Raw genomic sequence first — 19693 nt, forward strand, 5'->3', positions numbered from 1 at the left:
AAGGCTTGTTTCCTGTGGGGGGAAAAAAATGCCTTTCCAGTAAGAACAAACAAGCAAGCAAACAGAAGAAAAAAAAAAAGCGGCAGCAGTAGCACTTAGTAAGGTTAATTTCTCCCTAATGTCATAACAGCATCTGGGTACAGTTTACCAAATTCCTCTGCCTGGCCTAACGGGCATTATTCTGGATCCCGCATGAGTATTAAACATTTTTAACCTCTAATCATTGGTTGGGTGGTTCTTTCCTTATCTTCTAGGTTGATGCTTCATACACATGTGCTAAAGAGGACTCGGCTGAACACGTGGGTAGAATTCCACGTTGTTTTCTCCTGTCTGTACTCTGCCCGGCAAACTCGAGCCTCCTCCGTGTCTCCCTCAACCCTCAGCTCCATCTCCCCTGGGTCCCACCTGGGATCCTCCACGCTGCACCTTGGCCTGAAAACTCTCTTCCCGGCAGTGTGGAGGACTCCCAGGTCTCAGGTCATCAGCTTCCAGGGCTTCAGGCATCACCATCTGTCCTTGTCAGATACTCCCTGTCTTAGAACAACTGTTCCAAGTTGTATTCTGTCTTTGTCATTTCAGACAGCAGAGTTAGTTCAGTCTTTTAAACTCCAGAGCAGTGGGACCAGGAACTGAAAAAAAAAAAAAAGTCAGGCCTGACACAATGGCCTAGTAGCTAAATCCTCACCTTGCATGCGCTGGGATCCCATGTGGGCACTGGGCACTAGTTCATGTCCTGGCCTTTCCACTTCCCATCCAACTCCTTGCATGTGGCCTGGGAAACTCCTTGCCTGGCACCTCATTTGGAGACTTGGAAAAAGTTGCTGGCTCCTGACTTCAGATTAGCTCAGCTCTGGCTGTTCCGGACATTTGGGGAGTGAACCAGCAGATGGAAGATCTTTCGGTCTTTCTCTCTATATATCTACCTTTCTAATAAAAATAAATAAGTCTTTTTTAAAAATAAATCATCCCAAAACATACTAGCATAAGAAAACAACATTCATTATCTCATGTATTTTCTGTGAGTCACATAATCAGGAGCAGAGTAACTGGGTGATTCTTACCCAAGACCTCTCACAAGATTCCAGCCAAGACGCTGACCAGGGCTGCGATCACCTTCAAGTTTCCAATTCTCAGGGCATCCAGGGCTGGCAAGCCAGGTGGCAAAGATCTCAGTTAGTGCCATGTAGAGCTTTCCAAGCTGGTTGAATATCTTTCACACATGGCAGCTGATTTTTGCGAGACTCAAGAGAGCAAGCTGCAGTGTCTTAGCTGGATCTGGATCAGTCTGCAGCCAGGAGTCAGAAGGTTCTTCAAGGTCTCCTTCAGGGGTGCAGGAGTCCAAGAACCCCCGCCACCCTTTGCTGCTTTCTCGGGCACATTAGCAGGGAGCTGGATCAGAAGAGAGCAGCCAGAACTCAAACTGGCACCCATATGGGTTGCCTGTGCAACAGGCGGTGGCTTAACTCACACCACGGTGCCAATGCAGGAATTTTAAAAACTAAGGTGTATTCAAATGGCCACATCAGCTAGGTCAGAACCAGAAGGAAGCTAAGGGCCAGGAACTCATTCCAGATCTCCCACATGGATGGCAGGGACTCCAAGTACTTGGGCCATCTTTTGCTGCCTTCCCAGGCCCATTAGCAGAAAGTAGAGTGGCAGGAACTAGAAATGACACACAGAGTTGAGATGGTGATATGGGATAAGGTAATTAGCTAGGCAGGTAATAAGCCATAGCCCTTGTCCCATGTAGTTCTATCCTACTTGCCTAGCAGAACACTTTTCCCCCCTGGATAATCTGTTTTTCATTTAGAACCCAGAGAAAAGTCACCAGATAAATACACATTTCCAGCCTCATGTGGAATTTATGTAGGTGTCATAACATTCCCAGGCGACAACCTCAAACAAGGTGGTACTCAGGACTAACCCTAGCCTGAAGGAAGTACCTCTCTCTCCACCACCCCTCCACCACCCCTTCTCCCTCTGGCTCACTCCACCCAACTGTGCCCACGAGGGCATGCATTTGTTCTCTAACACTATTATTTTGTGCAATGTAGCTGTGTCTATATTTAGACTGCTACTTTGAGTAGAAGGCAAAGACCTGGCATACAAAACTTGACCCACCTCCCCCACTTCAATGCCAGGATTTCAAGTGGCAGCTTAACCTGCCCAGGCACACTGCCAGCCCCTAAATGAAATTTTCCCAGTTTAATTTTATTCACTTGAAAGACAGAGAGCTAAAAGGACAGGGGGAGACAGGAAGAAGTCTCTCATTCATTGATTCACTCCTTACATGCCAGCAGCAACCAGATCTGAGCCCAAACTAGGAAACTGGCCTGCCTGCTGCTTCCGAGGGTACTCCCAGGAAGCTGGAAGGCAAAGTGGAGACAGGACTCAAAGTCAGGTTCTAGGCTATGTGACGTGGGTGTGTAAAGGTGTCTTAGGTGCTGTGCTATGCCGACCTGACACTAGAGGTCAGACTATCATTTCTGCAGTATCCTAATGGCTACCAAGGTCACCTTTATTACTGGGGGTGGAACATTGATGACACAAAAAGGTATACATCCTAGCAGCCTAGAAGCATTGTGGGTCACCTTGGAGGCCACTGCTGAGGTGACAAACTCATTCACCCAAGGTCACCTAATGAGAGGTGCTGGAGGTGAACTGAGAGCTTAGCAGTTGCTTTGTCATGGTAAACACGGGCTTGCAGGCGGGGGAGGCAGTCAAGTGCCTACACGTCTTCCCCATCCAGCAGGTGTTCGTCCCTGGAATCCTGTGCTCCTCATTCCAGGGATCAGGTGTGTCAGATGCCACCCCACGTGTCAGATTTGTCAATGTCATCTGGGCATGTTTACAAAAGTCTACATGAGTCATCCCTTGCTGGCGGTTATGTGTACAGACAAAGCCAATCTGGATTCTGGCTCCAGCTATACTACTGACTTAACTGTGGACATGTTAAAGTGCCTTTGGGGACCTTTGTTTTTTCCCCATCAATACAAGGGGCCAATTCAGTTCCAGGGACACTGACCCTGACCCTGATTGGAACACTCTGGGATTCCATGAGCAAGTAGCTGAGGGGTCCCCTCTCCACTTTCCCTGACTCTCTCAGACCTCTGAAGTGGAGTGAATCCCTCACGTGCAAGGTGCATCCCTGTAGAGGCGCCAGATCCAAACTGCCTGGCCTCACCCGTAGCTGGCTGGCACCATTGTTCCCCCGGAAAGCTGGGCACCTTTCCAGAGGCTACTGCCCTCAGGGAGGGGAGAGGCTCAAAGGACTCAGTTGTGTGGCCTCTGTCCCTCCCCCAGAGCAGGCCCAGGCCAGGGTCACTCCAACAGGCTGACTCAGCCCAGGCAGGGGAACAAAGGAGATGACATATGGCAATAGGGAAAGAATTTGACTTTTACTTATTTCCCCCTATAAATCTTTAAATAAAGCACAGAGAAAATCTTCTAACACTTATTTTATGGCTTGGCAGCATTAAAAAAACAAAAATACAAAACAAAACTTGGGGTGAGGATATCGCTTGCAAACTCAGTGTTTAGGGATGCAAGTTTTTTTTTTAATAAAGATTTATTGGGCCCAGTAGCGTGGCCTAGTGGCTAAGGTCCTTGCCTTGAATGTGCTGGGATCCCATATGGTCACTGGTTCTAATCCCGGCAGCTCTACTTCCTCTCTATCTCTCCTCCTCTCTGTATGTCTGACTTTGTAATAAAAATAAAATAAATCTTAAAAAAAAAGATTTATTTATTTATTTATTTTTATTGGATGGTTCACACCCCAAGCGGCCGCAACAGCTGGAGTTGAGCCAGTCTGAAGCCAGGAGCTTCTTCAGGGTCTCCCATGCGATGCAGGGTCCCAAAGCTTTGGGCCGTGCTTGACTGTTTTCCCAAGCCACAAGCAGGGAGTTGGATGGGAAGCTGGGCGGCCGGGATTAGAACTGGTGCCCATATGGGATCCCTGCACGTTCAAGGCAAGGACTTTAACCACTAAGCTATCGCACCAGGCCCAGGGATACAGGTTTTAATGATTCTATAATGCACATTTTTTTTTATAATGCACATTTTAAACTATCTTTGGTGCTCACTTCAGCAGCACATATACTAAAAATTGGAACGATACAGAGAAGATTAGCATGGCCTCTGTGCAAGGATGAAACTATCTTTGAAATTGGGATGCATGGAGTACTTGATGAAAAGTCATAATGTAATTGTAGCATTTTAAAAATTACTTAATGTTACATAAAACAATGGTACAATTACAATGACAGATCTTTTATTTTGTGAAATATGGTAATAGTCCTAGTTCTTAGAGCCCTGCTGGAGGCCCCACTACTCACTTAGTGCAAGCACGTATATGTGTACACACACACACACACTCCTTCTCAACTCCCACCAGCTGTTCTAACCCTGGAATCATTGTCTTTTTTTTTTTTTTCAAGATTTATTTTTATTGCAAAGTCAGATATACAGAGAGGAAGATCTTGTGTCTGATGATTCACTCCCCAAGTAACCACAATGGCCTGTGCTGTGCCGATCCAAAGCCAGAAGCCAGGAGCTCTTCCAGGTCTCCCATGTGGGTGCAGAGTCCCAAGGCTTTGGGCTGTCCTCAATTGCTTTCCCAGGTCACAAGCAGGGAGCTGGATGGGAAGTGGGGCTTCCGGGGTTAGAACCGGTGCCCATATGGGATCCTGGCATATTCAAGGTGAGGACTTTAACTACTAGGCCACCAAGCCGGGCCAGTCTTTTTTTTTTTTTTTTTTGTAAGATTTATTTATTTTTACTGGAAAAGCAGATGATACAGAGGGAAGGAGAGACAGAGAGAAAGATTTTCCATCCATTGGTTCGCTCCCTAAACGGCCACATAAACCAGTGGGAGCTGCAGCCTAGTCGGAGCGACCCACAATAACCCCCACCAGGCCCACCCCCTACCCTGGTTCCCATGCTTGCCATTATGTGCAGCAGACTAGTACAGTCTGTCCCACATCCCATTCAGCTCTTAAAAAAAAAAGTTCTTAAGAACTCACTTCTCATGGCTGGGGGGCTTGATTTCCTCCTCTATGAAATAAGGAAATAATACTGGTCTCATGGGGAATTCTGAGTACTTGCAGGAATACTGTTAATACATCTCGTGCTCAGAAAATGCTGAATAAAACAGTGTTCAATAAATGATTCTGATTGAATTATGAGATATTGTTTTGAACTGTTTTTCTGTTATTTTAACAGAATATGAGGACTGGGTCATAACATGGAAAAGAGGTTTATTTTGGCTCATGTCTCTGGGCACTGAAATCTGCTCAGCCTCTGGAAAAGGCTTCATCTTGTGCCATAACACAGCAAATGGCAGCATGCAGCAGGAAGACACTCAGGAGTGGGGAGCAGGCACGTGTAGAAGAGGAAATTAGGGGGTTGGGGAATCAACCTCCTGGTGTAGTAGGTTAATCCTCTGCCTGTGTCACCAGGATCCCATTGGGCACCAGTTCAAGTCCCGACTTCCTGTCCAGCTCCCTGCTTATATGCCTAGGAAAGCAGTGGAAGATAACCCAAGTACTTAGGTCCCTGCTACCCACATGGGAGACCTGCCAGAAGCTCCTGGCTTCAGACTGGCTCAGCTGTAGCCATTGTGAAATTTGGGGTGTGAACCAGTGAATGGGAGACCCCTCTCTGTCTTTCCTTCTCACTCTATAACTCTGCCTTTCAAGTAAAAATAAATAAATCTTTCTTAGGAAAAAAAGCCAAAGAGGAAATGTAACCTGCTGACATTGTAGCCAGTCTCACAGGGACCTAACCCTGTCCCATGAGTAGCACACAAGGCCCCATCCTCCAGCCCCAGGCCACGGCAAACAAGTATCAACATGACATTTGGTGGACACAAACCACGTGCAAACCATGACAGATGCTAAATGCAAGCACTCTTGCCTCATCAGCTCTGACAGAACGAGCCCATGATAATGTCTACTGGATGTGTTCCTGGGGGCTGTGGAATGGAAAGGCACTGCTGCTCAGGAGGATGGGAAACTATTAGGCTGAGATGCGGGATGGGTCAGTGTCTGGAAAGTGAGATGGGGTCAAACGGTACAGGGGTCCAAGCTCCCCAAGAATGAAAAGTGCTTGGTGGCAATAGCCAAGCGGAAGAGAGGGCAGTATAGTTGAATGGCCTGATTCTCGAGACTCGGGGCAGGGCTGGGTGTCCTGGAGATACAGGTTAAGCTGCACCTTGGAATTCCCACATCCTATATCACAGAGCCTGGGTCAAGTCCTGGCTATTCCTTTCCCAATCTGGCTTTGTGCTAATGAGCCTGGAAGCAGCAGATGACGGCTCAAGTCTTTGAATCCCTGCCACCCAAGTAGGAGATTCAGACTGAGTTCCTGGTGTCTGGCTCTGGCCTGACCAAGTTCTGCTGTTACAGGCATTTGGAATGGAAGCAAGCTCGTGTGCTTTCTCACTCCCATTTTTTCTCCCCCTTTCTGTTACTCTGCCTTTCAAATAAACAAATAAGCAAATAAGAAGCTAAAATTAGAAGAGAAAGTATTATTGTGATTATTTTGACTGTGAGAAGTAAAAAAGCAATCCCGTCATTCAGATATTTACTTCTGAAGTGTTCATGTCTTCAGTCTACATTTCTTTCCTTCATTCTTTTTTTTTTTTTAAAGATTTATTTATTTTTATTGCAAAGTCAGATATACAGAGCGGGGGAGAGACAGAGAGGAAGATCTTCCATCCGATGGCTCACTCCCCAAGTGGCCACCACAGAGGGAGTTGCGCTGATCTAGGAGCTTCTTCCAGGTCTCCCACAGGAGTACAGGGTCCCAAGGCCTTGGACCATCCTCGACTGCTTTCCCAGGCCACAAGCAGGGAGCTGGATGGGAAGTGGAGCAGCTGGGATTAGAACCGGCACTCATATAGGTTCCCAGTGTGTGCAAGGCGAGTACTTTTGCCACTAGGCTACCATGCTGGCCCCTTCCTTCATTCTTTTGACTGAGTTGATCTTTTATCCACTGTCTTGTGGTACTTAATGTATTCTGGATTGGAATCTGTGGTCAGATACAGAGATTGCAAATATCTTTCCGTAGTTTTGCATTTTACTTAAAATATATATATATATATGTATATATATATATATATATATATAGAGAGAGAGAGAGAGAGAGAGAGAGAGAGAGAGAGAGAGAGAGAGAGAGGCAGCACTGTGGTATAGCAATGGCATTCCACATACCAATGCTCTTTTTCTTTTAATTTTATGATACAATTCCATAGGCTCTGGGAGTTCTTTTACCCCTTCCCAAAATTCCCTCTCCCACGGCCCTCAGTCTTCAGAGAAGCAGCCAACAGACGGTCATTGCACTGCCCGCAGCTTCAGCTCCTAAAAGGGCAGATACAACGCTTGCCTTGACACACCTTTGGTAGCCCATCGGTTGAGGCCTATAACTCAGCATCTGCAGGGTCTGATAAGGTCTTGTGTACCATTCCCAAGGACAGAGAGAACTTAGCTCTGAGTTCTCACATATGGGGTATGATAAGAAGCATATCACACTGTGGAAGGGAGGAGCCAATCCACTCCCAAGTGAGAACATCACGTAGCAAACTGTGTGAGTGTTCACAGTCCCTCTAGAACTATGACGCAGCACGCACTAACGCCCCAAAGCCTGCACCGTGGACTGCACTTGGGAAAAGGGTCTTTGCAGCTATAATGTAGGCCCGGTCTCCCAAGGGTTAACTCCACAGCTTAGCTTGTTTCTAAAGGGTAACAGGATGGGCAATCTTGGCCTGATACACTTAGCCCCTGGCTTGACTGCAAGTTACTCTTTCCTGCTTCCTCTTAGTTAAGATGCCCCCAGGGGAGCTTAGGAGTTGCTTGAGCATTGGGATAATACTGGGAGGGACTAGGCAGACTATAAAAGATGCAGGCTGACCCCAAATATACTTGGCATTATGTTTACAAGAGTGACCCACTGCTTGTTGTCTTGTGTTGTCTTATGTGTTGTCTGTTTGTAACCCTAATCCATCAGCTCGGCTCGTGGTACACGGCTACACGGGCGTTGCCGACACTATAATCAACCTAAGGCTCTCTAGATGTGACTTCTCTGATAGCAGGCATCCTCAGAAGAGATGTACAGAGGAAAGACACAGAGAGAAGAGAATAAAACCACGGGAAAATGGAAGCAAGAGATGTCCGGGTGCCACGGCAGAGTTCCCAGATGTGGCCCCTGGCTCCAGCCCCAAGCTCTGTCCCCTGACTACTCTCTGCTAATGTCGACCCGGGGAGGCAGTGGTAACGGCCCCAGCGATGGACCTGGATTGATCTCCTCATTCCCAGATCAGATGCCTGGCGATTGCAGGCATTGGGGGAGTGAGTCAGAGGACATAAGCATTGTCTGTGACTCTGATAAAGAAAGAGAAGAACCGAATGTGCAGGAAGAGGTTGGAATTATAGAGCCACCAAGGTCCTCCTGGAACCACCAGAAGCTGGAAGAAGCCAGAAAAAATTCTCTAGATTCTTCGGAAAGAAATGGCCCTCCTGCCAACACCTCCATCATGAGGTGCCTAAAGAAGAATTTCTGTTGCTTTGAGCTACCAGCAGACCCCTAGTGATCTGCTGCAGCCCCAGGCACACAGGAGAGGAGCAAAGGTGGGCACAGCTCCTCCCCAGGCAGGAGCTCAGAGCCAGGGCTCCCAGCAGATTCAAGCCCTACCTTCCAGCCCTCCACCATGGGCTCAACTCACTGCCATTTCATCAGCCGCCTGACCACTCCTGCAGTGAACCGGGCATATTCTCACCCTGGGTCTTAGACCCCGTGACTCTCTCGGCCCAGTGCCTTTCATAGACAGTTCCATGCTCTCTGCCTTCCTGACTTTCTCTAAAGGATTTCCTGCTGCCCAAGTTTCCCCCATCCCTTTCGTTTTTCATTGTCGTATTTACTGCCACCCACCTTCTCCCTTTCAGTGTCCATCGGTTGATTCGAAGTTTCCTCTACCAGGACATAAATTCCTCCCAGGCACGAGTTCTGGGGTCACTGCTGAATCCTCTCTGCTAACACTGTGTTCACCTCATCGTGGCTACCCAGGAAATGTTTGTGAAAGAACAAACCAGCCACTAACAGTAGTGGGGATTGTTGACCATGTCTATCCCAGAAATGAGTCAGAGGTAGACTTTTAGAAGCTCAGGAACCTATTCACTGGCCGGTGCCATCGCGCCCCCCGTGGAAGAGGGGAGCAGCCCCAATCAGCCATGTTCAAGGGTTGTTAATCAATGATCAACCAGTTAACCAAGAGAACACTGGCACATGGTGTGAATCATTCAACCAACTAAGCTTACTTACATCCATGCACAATGCCAGTGATACAATCATCTGTAGTGGCATGGAACAGATAACTAGTTTACGCATCACGCATGTTAAACTATACAATCAGTAAGAGCTGCAGTCCACCTAGTGGTGAACAATAAAACCAGGCAAACAGGACCTCCCAATTCTATTTACAGTAAACAATTTGAGGCAATCAGTTTACTGCCTGGGCTGTAAAAGAAAACCAAGATCTCATCCTGGAATGACATAATCACTCTCTCTTCTCTTTCGGGACTTTCCAAGAACCAAGGTTATGGCAGAGGTCAGGATATGGACACGTACCAGAAGTGTTTCAGAAGACTTTACTAGCACCATTTTCTATTGCCTGGGGTGTCACAGGGACAAGCAGGGAGGCCCACATATGTGTAGGAAGCAGCCAAAACTAACAGGGATCCCTGGTTCTCAGGCAAAGCAAGATCATGAACTTCAGAAAAAGTCCGCTTTGATTTCCTGACCCTGGGCTTGCTTTATCTCTCCAGTATTCACTGGATTATAGCATCCATGGAATATTGGAAAAATGTTACTTGCCTCTCCATTTTCTCATTTATTCGAGAGCATCAGGCATGGACAAGCATCTTCTGCAAAACAGAAACCTTCATGCAGACCTGAATGTCGACTCTAACCCACGTACTTGGTCATCCCCACAATATTCACGCCCCCATGGCTCTGTCTGCCCACACCCTAACTGTGGACACTAGAAGTCCTACCTGGCATAAGACATCTACCCCCCTGTTCTACTCTCACACCCCCACAGCCCTGCATGTGCCTCATGCAGGCAAACTCTTGCCCAATTCCTACCCAGCCAACCACTCACACTGACTCTCTCTCTCTCTCTCTCTCTCTCTCTCTCTCATTTCCTCAGCTTGGCTCCTGTAGCAGGTGCGCATGGACCCACATGAGCACACATCTTTGAAAACTCCTCTGGGACTCAACATGCACCTACAAACTTGCAGTGGCCAGGGCGTGGTGAGCCATGCTAGACAGGGCTTAGTACCATGAGCTCTCCCAATCACAGTGACACTCGCTGGGCCTCAGGCATGTGTCAAATGTTCCTCTGATCTAGGCCTTCACTTCCTCACAGCTATCCCATGAGGCAGCCATTACAACCAGCCCCACTGCACAGAGGAGGCCAGGACTCAGAGGCATCTGACACCCATGTCCTCAGCTGGTACGTTTTTCAGAAATGGTCACAACTCTCTCCTTCCTCATGTTCTTTTTGCCGATCCCTCAACAAGAGGTGGTATGGGGGTACAGAGGTGGGGAGAGGGTGGGGCAGTGGCTCAACAGGTTAATCCTCTACGTGTAAGTGCCAGTATCCCATATGAGTGCCAGTTCGTGTCTTAGCTTCTCCACTTCCCATCCAGATCCCTGTCTGTGGCCTAGGAAAGCAGTGGAGGATGGCCCAAAGCCTTGGGACCCTGCACCTGTATGGGAGACCTTGTAAGACACACTCCTGGCTCTTGGCTTCAAATTGGCTCAGTTCTGGCCATTGCAGCCATTTGGAGAGTGAACCAATGGATGGAAGATCTCTGTCTCTCCTTCTCTCTGTAAATTTGTCTTACCAATAAAAATAAATGAATCTTAAAAAAAAAAAAACATGATGCTCTATGGTCCTGTCTGTGACCATCTCAACAAACAGTATGGTGGCCGTGATGCCATGCCATCTCCAATACCAGAGCACAAAAGGCCACAGAACTTCCACTGACCTCTCCCTCTCAGGACGCTGGCCCTTGGCACCCAGCCACCATGCTGTGGGAGGCCCAGGTGTAGACTCCCTGCTGACAGAGCCACCTGGGCGCCAGGTGTGTGAGGACGCCTTCAGGAGGACCCCAGCGCAGCCACCATCTGATCCTGGCCACACACAATAGATGCAGAGTGAAGAATGCTGAGCTGAGCTCAGTCAACCTCCAAGCCCAAAGATAATAACAAATGCCTGCTGCTGTCTAATGCCTCTCTGGAGTTGCTGTATTAGGCTGCAACAGGTGACTAGCGCCGGAGGTGAGGATCACTCACACCCAACCTCACAGCACCAGCAGGTGGTACCACAAGCCCTTTGTCCTCCAGGGTCCTCAGAACACAGCCGTCATTGTTTGCTCCATCCCAGTAAATGGCCATCAGCAGCATGGCTACATGGACTGAGTCGGGTGAGCCCATGCTCCCATACACCCCTGACCTGTGCTTTTGGCGAGGGCTCACCGCCCCACAGCTTCCTCTTCTGTAAAATGAGTAGTGACCCTGGCCTTGACCACTCCCCGCACAGGTATGAGGATCCGCCCTGGATGCCTGAGGCCTAGGGGCCACTGCCAACTGCTTACATTTCAGCTGGGCAACCTCAGGAACCTATGAGGACTCTGTGCAGAAAAGGAGGGGCAGGGGTGGGAATGGGGGCAGTTAGTGCAGTTAATGTAGTCTTGGAAGCTATCAGGTAAGAAATGAGAAGCGAAAAATAGAGCTGGAAGCAGGATCCAAGCTTCTCCCATGGCTTCTGAAAAACTGTGTTCATGCCTATCCCCTTGCTTTTTTTTTATTGGAAAGTCAGATACACATAGAGGAGGACAGACAGAGAGGAAGATCTTCTGTCTAATGATTCACTCCCAAAGCAGCCACAGTAACTGGAGCTGCGCCGATCCAAAGCCAGGAGACAGGAGCTTTTTCCAGGTCTCCCATGTGGGTATAGGGTCCCAAGGCTTTGGGCTGTCCTCGACTGCTTTCCCAGGCCACAAGCAGGGAGCGGGGTGGGAAGCAGGGCTGCCGGGATTAGAACAAGCGCCCATATAGTATCCTGGTGCATTCAAGGTGAGGACTTTGGCTGCTAGGCCCTCTTTGAAAAAAAAAAAAGATTTATTTATTTATTTGAAAAGCATAGTTACACAGAAAGAGATGAAGAGATCTTTCATCTCCTGGTTAAGCCAGCCATGGGCAGGCATTTATGAGTCGACCAGCAGATGGAAGATGTCTCAGTTTCTCTCACTTTCTGTCACTCTGCCTTTCAAATAAAAACAAAATCTTAAAAATAATAATAAAATAGGGTCAGTACGTTGACTCAACAAGCTAACTGCAGTGCTGGCATCCCATACAGACACTGGTTCTATTCCTGGCTGCTCTACTTTCTATACAGTTCCCTGCTTGTGGCCTGGAAAAGCAGCAGACGGTTCAAATCCTTTGGCCTCTATACCCACATGGGGGACCCAAAGGAAGCTCCTGGCTCATGGCTTGGAGTTGGCTCAGCTCCGGCCATTGTAGCCACTTGGGGAGTAAACCAGCAGACGGAAGATCTTTCTCTCTGTCATTCTCTCTGTAAATCTGCCTCTCAGATAAAGATGTAAATAAATCGGGCCTGGCGGCGTGGCCTAGCAGCTAAAGTCCTTGCCTTGAAAGCACCGGGATCCCATATGGGCGCCGGTTCTAATCCCGGCAGCTCCACTTCCCATCCAGCTCCCTGCTTGTGGCCTGGGAAAGCAGTCGAGGACGGCCCAAAGCTTCGGGACCCTGCACCCGCGTGGGAGACCCGGAAGAGGTTCCAGGTTCCCGGCATCGGATTGGCGCGTACCGGCCCGTTGCGGCTCACTTGGGGAGTGAAACATCGGATGGAAGATCTTCCTCTCTGTCTCTCCTCCTCTCTGTATATCCGGCTTTCCAACAATAATAATAATAAAATCTTTTTAAAAAATGTAAATAAATCTTTAAAAAAATAACAATAGTAAAACTCATCAACTAAATCACATCATAAGAAAACATCAGGGATGGGGTGAACAGCGCAGGGACTAGCACGTTGTGACATTTGTTCATGCCCACATGTCACCCTCTTCTGTCCCCAAAAACTGTGACCAGACAGCTGATGGGCTGCAGAGACACCCAGGGTCAGCTTGCTGCCCAGTGGGAATTCACAAGCTGTCAGCCCACGCAGACAGACGTGGAGGCATGAGCGATTCAGGCCCCCCAGCTGTCTGCCAAAATCTAAACAAGATCATGTGATCCCTAAGAGCAAGCCCCACTGCCCTGAAAGTCCTTTGGCAAAATGGCTCTTTCTCTGGTGGCACTGGATGAAAGAGGCCCCACAGTACTTAGAAGAGAGAGAGGATCCTTCTGTCTTCTGGCCCGCTCTGCAAATGGCCACTATGGTTGGAGCCAGATCAGGCCAAAGTCAGGCGCCAGGAGCTTTATCTGGTTTCCCACATGGGTGCAGGGGCTCAAGGACTTGGGCCATCCTCCTCGGCTATCCCAGGTGCATCAGCTGGACTGGCAGTGCAACGGCTGGGATGTGCACCTACACTCATCCGGGATGCTGGCATTGCAGGAGGCGGCCTAACTTGCTGTGCCGTAACACGGGGCCCTAAATGAGTTTTACAGGGTATAAGGAGGCTGATGCAGGGTGGTACACTTGTCAGTTCCCCTTCAGTGCCAGCGGAAGAGAGAAGCAGAAGTGACCACACCCTAAGCACAGGGTCCTGGGGTTATCCGCCCACACCCTGGAGCTGGGCTTCGGATCCTGCCTGAACAGCTGACAGCCCAGTCTTCCTGGCTCTGTTTCCCCACCTGTAGGGGTTAAACGAGTACCTCGCACATTCTTGGCAATGCTTTGTGTCCCCTACCCACCAGCCTTCCAATCCAATTCTGCAAACATGGTCTGCTTGCTTCTCTGCCAGGCTCGCTCTGAAGATCCTAGTGGGTTCCTCCTTTCCTGGGACGTCCCCAGAACCCCTAGGCCTAGTGAGTCACCCCTGCACTGTGGCTGTCTGCCCAGATCTGCCTGGGCATCAATCTGCATGTTCACTCCCTGGGGATCTCTGCTCCCTGCCTGACTAGAAGTTCCTTGAGGGCAAGGGCCAGGTGTGAGTCATCACGTTCTTAGTCCCATGGAGCATGCAATGATTGTAAGGGTCTCTGTGTGTGTATGTGAATGTGTGTGTAAGAGGTGTGTGAATGAGAATATGCCATGTGTGGGCAGTGTTTTTGTAGTGTACAAGTGAAGTATGTGAGCACTCGTTGCTTCTGCATGATGATGGGGTGTGAATGAGTGTGCGTATCGGTTGTGTACCTGTAACTGTGTGTGGAGTTCCAAGGGCACTCCCTGCCTTGTGTCTCTGTGTCTGGTGCTCTCAAAAGACTGCACACACTGCATGGGGATGGGGCATGATGGGAGGCAGGGAAGCACAGTGGTTACCAGCAGCACTGGTGTTTCCTGACTGTGAGCAAACCAGTAACTGCAGGCCTCAGCTTTCTCATCTGCAAGATGGGCCTCCCAGTTGTGTCCCTTACAAGGAGTTTAAAGGGAGCTTAGAGGGGTGGGTTGAACATAGAACATACTACACCCAGGACTGCAGCTTCCCCAGGGGAAGGTCTACAGACAAGTCACTCACTAGCAAGTTCCACCCACCATCGCAGAGACTCAGTTTATTCCCAGTGAGAAATGGCAATGCCTATATTCTGTGGGTCTCTCTGGAGGACAGCAGGCTGAAGCCAAAGCTGGGAGCAGAGTGCCCTCTCCTGGTAGAGTAGGGTAAGTGCGACTCCAATCATCACGGAAGTCCAACAGGTGGCTCAGGACTATTTGCTACCATCAGAAGGCAGGGCGGGCAGTGAGCTGCGGTGGGGGGCACTCTCACAGCTTCCCAGTAGAAAATCTTTTTCTTCTTTTGTCTGCGGTCCTCACATATCCCCTACCCCAAAACTGCGGTTCCCACTCCTAGCAAGTTCACAGAGCACCTGTCCTTTATTTCATATTCCCCTGTGGAACTGTCACCAGAGAAATGAAGTGAGTGGCAGCATGCTGATCCCACGATTCCTACGGTCTCTTGCCTAGAGTTCCAGCAAATGTGAGAGTAAACTGGAAGGATTCCTGTGGGAAGTGTCCCATGGTCGTCATCAGTGCCATGGTTTCAATGTCAGCGGGAGACATCAGCGACTGGGGAACCCCGTACCCTTCCCAAGGGCAGCTGGCACCGTAGGTTTGAAGCCAAGAGACAGCAACTGTAACAGCAGGCTCCCAGGGAAGATGTTGGAATATTAGTTCATCCCACAAACATTTGTACCTTCTAGAAATCAGCTGGGCATTTAAGGACATAGTAGTGACAAAACCAGACACATTTCTGACCCTTTAAGAAGTAGCAGCACGTGTACAGAATTGGACAACATTAATATCATGAAATCACACATCCCCTATGCTCATATATAGACCCTCACCCTTACCACACACCCATACTACAGGCAGAAAGACTGAGGCTCGGAAGGCATTTGGTTAGTGAAAAACATTTTCTTGCATTCTGAGCCTGGAGGGCTCCACCAAAGGGAGAAGTCTGACTGGGATACCCAGGCTGCAGAGGAGAGGGCCTGAGGGGAGCAGAAGAGACCAGACCCAAGGTGTCCAGAACAGGAACCCCCAGTGGAGCGGCCTTCATTTGCACTCCTCACAGGGCCCCGAGGTAGAAGGATGGAGGGCGGAGACTCCTGGGTGGGGAGGTGGAGCAGCAACTGGGCCTCGTCAGGACTGCAGAATGGAACTCTTCTCCATCAGCACCTGGGTTCCACTCCCCAGCCTCACAGTCTCAGTGGATCCTAAAGGATCAAGGCAGGATGTGAGGATGTGGGTGTGGGCAGCCTGCCGTGGCTGCAGCCAATGGACAGGCTTCTGCTGTCTCCACCCGACTCCACCCCTGGGGCCCTGCAGCAGCATGTCTGCAAACATTGGGAGGGCAGGTGCAAAGGACAGGAGGAGGAGGAATGGTGCCAGATGCTCCAGGGCTCCCGGGGTGCCTGCAGCCGCCCAGAGGCCCCTGGAGTTGCGGAGCTTATTTGTCCTGCCTGGGTTTTCAGCAAGTGGGTAGGAGCTCTCACAATCTGTTACAAGTTTATGTGTTTCTAGCCCTACTACATTTTTGTTTGCATTTATAGGCAAATTCCTGTCTGTTCTTCTGTTTTTCTCTTTCACACCAATAACAGCAAATCCATTGTCTCTGCAGCTCACTTTTCCCTTCAATTTAACATTATATCTCGAAAATGGTCCCACATAATAAATATCTCCTCTTTAAACATGGCTGCCTCTGAACTGCATTATGTGGAGTGTTCCTGTATTTATTTACCAAGGCTTTTGCTGAAGGACATCTGGACGGTTTCCCTTCTCAGGCTCCTAACGTCATTAACCACACACACACACACACACACACACACACACACACGTGTGTACGTTTTGGGGATGAATTCCTAGAAGTGGAACTGCTTGGTCAAAGGTTATGTGAGTTGTGGCTTTGTCAGCTATCACCACAGTGTTTTTAATTTTTTTTTTAAAGATTTATTTTTATTGGAAAGGCAGATCTACAGAGAGAAGGAGATGTAGAAAGATCTTCCATCCGCTGGTTTACCCCCCCAAGTGGCCACAACAGCCAGAGTTGAGCTAATCCAAAGCCAGGAGCCAGGAGCTTCCTCTGAGTCTCCCATGTGGGTGCAGGGTCCCAAGGCTTTGGGCCGTCCTCGACTGTTCTCCCAGGCCACAAGCAGGGAGCTGGATGGGAAGTGGAGCAGTTAAGACATGGACTAGTGCCCTATGTGATTCCGGTACATGCCAGGTGAGGATCTAGCCACTAGGCCATCACACCAGGTCCTGGAGTGTGTGCTTAAATTTGTATTCATCTGACAATACATTTCAATAGAAAATCATGTAAGGAACCTGAACTTTAACCCCTACCCTGCAGCCCATTCCCCTCTGTGTTGCTTGCATTGCCTCCTGTCCATCATATACTGATGAAAGGTTCTGTCCACTTAGACCCAATAGAGTTGCAAAACATGTGAAGCGTAAATCAACTGATTAGAAAGGAGAAACAGTCAAATCCACAATTTCACCTGGAAACTTCCGTACCCTTCTCAACAGTCGATGGTGCACCTGGGGATAAAAATCAACAAAGGACGTAGAACTCAACAAAACCAACTGACATCACCTGCACCAGCATCCTACGAAGGCAGGATGTCATTTCCCCAAACAGCAGAACACACGTGCGTCTCCAGTGCTCACAGAACATATACTATACACATATAACATATACTCCCTCCATCAGACTCTGGACGTGACCACGCATGGTGCAAGCAATGGCCAGTTCCTTGCGATTTCCCATGTGTCAACTCAGAGTCTCTTACTGCCCAGGAGGTTGAGTTCCACACTGATGTGGCTGAAGTCTCTTTGCAGGATTCCTCTGGGCCCCTTCCCAATCACGGTGCGCCCCTCCAGACTAATGTCGACATTTCCTGGAATGCTGACAGTCTGACTGTTGAGAATGGTCTTCATTCTCACAGTAGATGTGGCAAAGAAGAAAGATTATCTTTTTAACAAACAGTGCTGGAACAGCTGAACACACATGAGTGAAAAAAAAAAAGAACCGCAAACTAAACTGCACACTTTATGCAAAGATTAACTCAAAATGGACCCTGGACTTCAATGTAAAAAATAAAACCATAAAACTTTTCAAAAACATCATAGGATAGAATTTTTGAGATCTAAGACTCGATAGGGTTCTTAGATGTGACACCAAAAGCGTGATCTATTAAAATGAAAGCTGATAAATTAGTAATATACCAAAGTTTAAAAATCTGCTCTGTAAAAGACCTTGCTCAGAGTGAAAGAAAATGTTTACTAACTCACATATATAGTTAAGTCAGACAGACATCTGACCATGACACAATACAAATGTCAAGCAAACAGATGAAAGGGTATTTGCCAAGACAGCCCAGCAGGATAATGAAAATTAAAAACACAATCTACCTGAGTAGTCTTAATACCAACAAATGCAAACACCAAATGCTGCCAAAGATGCAGACACTGAATCCCTTACACGTCCTTGCAGGGAGAGCGGGGCAAACAAAACGACACAGCCTTTTTGCAAAGCAGTTTGGTGGTTTGTTCTTATAAAACTAAATATTCCCAGGCAATTGCATCCACTAAGAATTTATTCCTTTTTTTTTTTTTTTTAAAGATTTATTGGGCCCAGCGGCGTGGCCTAGCGGCTAAAGTCCTCGCCTTGAAAGCCCCGGGATCCCATATGGGCGCCGGTCCTAATCCCAGCAGCTCCACTTCCCATCCAGCTCCCTGCTTGTGGCCTGGGAAAGCAGTCGAGGATGGCCTAAGGCTTTGGGACCCTGCACCCGTGTGGGAGACCCGGAAGAGGTTCCTGGTTCCCGGCTTCGGATCGGCGCAGCACCAGCTGTTACGGCTCACTTGGGGAGTGAATCACTGGACGGAAGATTTTCCTGTCTCTCCTCTCTGTTATCTGACTTTGCAATAAAAATAAATAAATATTAAAAAAAAGATCTCTCTCATCTCTCTTTCAAATAAATATACTTGAGAGAGAGAAATATTACTGAGGACTCAAAGCCAAATTGAATAGGGTATATGGTGTGTGTCATTTCTATAGCATTCTTGAAATGAACCCCAGATTAGCAGCAGCCAAGGGCCAAAGGAGGAGTCTGGTGTAGCATGAGGTGGGGGTGGCATAAAAGGGGCACTCAGCTGCAGGGTACAATGGTACTAATCCTCCCCCTTCAAGTGCTGCTAATCCTCATCCTTCAAGTGCTGGAATTGTGGGATGTTCCTGTCCTAGCTGCTCCACTTTCCACCCAGCTCCTTGCTTGTGGCCTGGGAAAAACAGTGAAGGACTATGGTCCAAAGCCTTGGGACCCTGCACCTATGTGGGAGACGCAGAAGAGGCTCCTGGCTTCGATCAGCTCAGCTCTGGCTGTTGTGGCCATTCAGAGAGTAAACTAGCAGATGGAAGATCTTTCTCTCCTTCTCTGTGTAAATCTCCCTTTGTAATAAAAATAAATAAATCTTCAAAGCAGGGGAGGGGGGGCACACAGGAGATCCTTGTGGTAACAGTAATGTTCTACATTTTGACTCTAACATTGTCAATAACCTGTGATAACAACTAGTTTTGCAAGATGCCACCATGTTAGGGAAAAAAAATGAACAGAGGAGCAGGCATGTAGCCTGGCTCTTGGAATGCCTGCCTCCCACATTGGAGTGCTTGGGTTCAATTCCCAGTTTCAGCTTCAAGCTAGTACAAACCCTGCAGTGGTGATAGCTCAAGTAAATGGACTATTTCATCCATGTGGTGATCCCGGATTGTGTTTCTGGCTTCCAGTCTTGGTCCTGGTCCAGCTCCAGAGGCGGTGAGCATCCAATGGAGGGTCTTGAGATCTTGGCAGCAAGTGCATGCCCTCATTTGTAGACCACTACCTTAGGCTACAGGACGCCAGGAAATAATTTAAAACAGGAGAGTGTACAGAGCAAAGGCTCAGTGGCTAAATCCTCACCTTACAAGCACCAGCATCCCGTATGGATGTTGGTCTGTGTCCTGGCTGCTCTGTTTCC

At 48.5% G+C, this 19693-nt stretch overlaps 1 non-coding gene across 1 annotated transcript; it reads left to right on the forward strand.

Moving 5' to 3' along the window:
* The first annotated feature begins 4074 nt into the window (after positions 1-4074).
* LOC118760223 (U6 spliceosomal RNA) lies at positions 4075-4185 on the forward strand. The gene has a single exon (XR_004996659.1). It is a non-coding gene; the product is annotated as a U6 spliceosomal RNA (small nuclear RNA).
* The last annotated feature ends 15508 nt before the right edge of the window (positions 4186-19693 follow it).

The sequence above is a fragment of the Ochotona princeps genome, chromosome 22 (assembly GCF_030435755.1).
Source record: "Ochotona princeps isolate mOchPri1 chromosome 22, mOchPri1.hap1, whole genome shotgun sequence".
NCBI classification, from domain to species: Eukaryota; Metazoa; Chordata; class Mammalia; order Lagomorpha; family Ochotonidae; genus Ochotona; species Ochotona princeps.